This window comes from Saccopteryx leptura, chromosome 9 (assembly GCF_036850995.1).
Source record: "Saccopteryx leptura isolate mSacLep1 chromosome 9, mSacLep1_pri_phased_curated, whole genome shotgun sequence".
NCBI lineage: Eukaryota > Metazoa > Chordata > Mammalia > Chiroptera > Emballonuridae > Saccopteryx > Saccopteryx leptura.
Window position 1 is genome coordinate 5,138,267 of NC_089511.1, and position 3,866 is coordinate 5,142,132.

Below are 3,866 nucleotides of genomic sequence, written 5' to 3' on the forward strand. Positions count from 1 at the left end.
TGCTACTCGATGTTCAGCGTAACTAGGAGATGAGCCCGGTTTTACTACAGAAGGAAGTTCCTTGCACGGCTCGACAACCTGACATAACCCAGGGAGGCCTTTTTCCCCCACTGTGTCCTTGTGAGCTGTGTTGACTTTTACACTTGAGGCAGCTTACTTTCCATCAGAGATATAATGAGCTAAATAAATTGAATGTTGACAAAATTATTAACCAGAAGAATTGCCTAGAAACTCTACTGACCTATTTGCTATCCAGAATTAAATATGTACTTAGGGACAGTTGTTTTGTTTTTTTTAGTTAATAAGCTGCTAATGTTTATTTTACTCTTGAGTTTTTTGGTTTTTGTTTTTTTTTAAGTATGTGGCCTTTGCATTTTCTACTTAAGAGTGTGCGTTGTTGCCTGACCTGTGGTGGCGCAGTGGATAAAACATCAACCTGGAACACTGAGGTCGCTGGTTCAAAACCCTGGGCTTGCCTGGTCAAGGCACATATGGGAGTTGATGCTTCCTGCTCCTCCCCCCTTTCTCTCTCTCTCTCTCTCTCTCTCTCTCTCTTTCTGTCTCACTCTCCTCTCTAAAATGAATGAATAAATAAATAAAAATTTAAAAAAAAGTGTGCGTTGTTAAGTTCGACCTAGTCCATAGCCTACCAGCCGGAAGGGGAGGACCCTTCCGGAAGAGGTTGACGAGAGGGCTGGAGAAGACTGCACCTCCTCGGGTTGTTACCAGTGGGGGGGCACCCCCTGGGTTTGCTGGGAGAAATGGGAGCCGAGTCAAAGGGGACAGACGTCAGCAAGGCCGTCGGTGTGCATGTCGTATTGTCTTGACATTAATGTACGTTCTTGTGGTTCCCTGTGCCTCGCGCTGCTGTTCCTTGCAGCAGCGTCCCGTGGCCTGATGTCTGGGAAGGTCTCTACCAAAGAGACCGTCTGAATGAATTTGTTAAGGAGCCTGATTTTATCTTAAAAGGTGCTGTAGTAACAAGGGGTCATGACATGAAACAAACTGGTTGTTAACTGGCTGGTGAGTGGGTGGGTGGGTGGGTGGAGACCCACGGAAGGGTTCTCCTCGGAAGCCGGGGACTTGGGGAAGACTGTTCAGTCCTCGTCGCCTGTGCATTAGCCAACCCATACCTCTTCAGGGGAGATGACTGGTTATCAGCCACGTTCCTCTGAGTTTAAATGTATCTTCCCCTTTCCGCTCGGGTTCTGTGCAATTCATAGCTGTTCCCTAAATCCTGTCATGATTACCTTTGGTGACAACTGATGACACTATGTCTCTTTGTCCATACACGTCACCATCTGCTAAATGTCAGATTCCCCCTCTCTCTTGACTTTTATTGATTGACATTTTCAGGAGTCACTTTTAAAATAAGTCTTTTGGGAAGTCCTGTAATCCTGACATCATCCAAAGACTTGTTACACCATTCCCACCGCTAAAAGCACCGTTTTATCCTACGCACAAGCGTTGAGGCAGCGGCCAGCGTAGTTTCTGGATATAAGACATGAGATAAACACTTTTTTAAGCAGTGTATACATAGATACCTATGTTTAGAAGTTTGGTGAACCCGTGTTTGTTTTGTAATAACCTTTTTATTTATTTCCTCTGACCAGCACTGCCTTCCGTGTTAAGTGTGGACTCCTGGGAGGTGCCGGAGGTCTGAATCATCCTGACAGCTTCTCCAGCCTCGTCTAGTTACCGCTGCAGAGGCACTAAAGAATTTACCAGGAAAGAAAAAAGAGAGATTTGATGCAAATGATTTATGAAATCTCGACATTTCCTGAGGCCCTATCACTGGGCACCGGTTATCAATCTGATGAATGAATTTTACTCCTGGAAGCATTTTTTTTTTTTAACAATGATTTCTTCAAAGATGTCAATTGTTTGCCTTGAAATTTTTATAAATTGCGTTTCTGCACACAGCTGTACCCCCGCCCTCGTGCTTACCTCGTGCTGGGTTTATTATTCATAATCTGCCTTTCAATAAAGGCTTTGTGCTTTCCCCTGCCTTCCGAGCCTCTGGTGTGAGCCTGTATGTGGAACCTGCATGGCTACTTTTTCGTAATTTATCTCGTAATTCTAAAGACGGCCCTGTTTAGACAAGGAGAGCTTTTCTCTTGCTGTCCATAGAAGGCATTTCTCTGGGTTTGCCTCCTTGTTGATGCTGGTGGTGTCGTGGGTGGAGGCCTCAGAGACTGTTTATCCCTCCTGCCCAGGTCCTGGTCCAAGGTATCCACTGGCCTCCCCACCGCCGCCACCAGGCTGGACACTGACTCCCCTAGAATTCGGCTCTTTGCAGATGCCAACCCGGTTTCGTCCTCTGCTTTAACGCACGGGGTTCTGCTTGCTGTCCTGAGAAACGGGGCTGCTCCGCCAACAGGTTCGCCGTGCAGACTGTTGGGGTTGTGAAGAGATTTGCTCCCCCAAAGATCAGAGGAAGCGGGACCCGTAGCCCGGGGCAACCGAACCACTTTTCAGAGTTCGGCCTGCGGGGCGGGGGGGGGGGGGGGGGGGCGGAGCTGGCGGTCCCACAGCTGGGCCCACCCAGGTCGTCTGCGGCCGGATGGACTCCCACCTGGGCTCAGGGTGAGGAGGAGCCCCGACCCCTGCCCGCCCCAGCGCGCTCACGGATGATGTTCTCTTTCAATAAGAAGCACACACCTGTTCACTAGGTTTCTCAAATGGTGAATTAGAGAATGAACACAAGACAGGCAGTTTCGTCCATCCGCCCCCCCCCCCGCCCCCGCAGAGAGCGAACTTAATGATCCCTCAGCCGACAGCAAAGGCCTGTTCCGTTGTGAAGGAGTGCAAGTCACGTGTGAGCACCCGAGTAAAAGCAGCTCATGGCCCTGCACCCCCTCGTCCCCTGAGCTCCCTAAAGCGAGTCGCTTTGATGTTTGGGGATGTATCCCAGATTTTTAAAAAGGCATTTCTATCCCTAGCCATGCCTGTACCCCTGTACTTTCAGGGGGCCCTCTCCGCTTTGACACAGGGGGTATCACATGGTCGGGCTGTGCCACTCCGTGCCTCATTGGAGAGCTCTCCCCTGTCACCACAGAGATCTGTGTGCCCCTGGACTCAGGCAGACTGACCTGCAAAGAGCTTCGCTCAGTCACCTGGTCAGGCGCCCCCTGGGGGATGTGCAGTACCTTCAAGCTTATCTTGAATAGGGATTTGATACAGTGCTGCTGTTTGCAAGCGCTTTCCTTCCAAAGTGATTTATTTAAAAAAAAAAGAAAAAAAAAAGGTTCTTTCAGTATCTTGTTTTAGGTGTCTCTTCACCAATTGCTTTGAGAAGGTTCATCTTCTGATACACTTTCCAGGACTGAAATGTTGCAGAGGCCACCCGGCCATCTGCAACCACACCCCTTTTCTCCCTTCCTAGTTTTTAGAAAACACAGCCCTGCGACAAAACATGAAGAAATAAAAATCAGTTATATTGATCATTCCGCACCACTTGCCCCCTCCAACTTGATCTTTTCATTTTTTTTTTTTTTTTCTGAAGCTGGAAACGGGGAGAGACAGACAGACTCCCGCATGCGCCCGACCGGGATCCACCCGGCACACCCACCAGGGGCGACGCTCTGCCCACCAGGGGGCGATGCTCTGCCCCTCCGGGGCGTCGCTCTGCCGCGACCAGAGCCACTCTAGCGCCTGGGGCAGAGGCCAAGGAGCCATCCCCAGCGCCCGGGCCATCTTTGCTCCAATGGAGCCTTGGCTGCGGGAGGGGAAGAGAGAGAGAGGAAGGAGGGGGTGGGGGTGGAGAAGCAAATGGGCGCTTCTCCTATGTGCCCTGGCCGGGAATCGAACCCGGGTCCCCCGCATACCAGGCCGACGCTCTACCGCTGAGCCAACCGGCCAGGGCC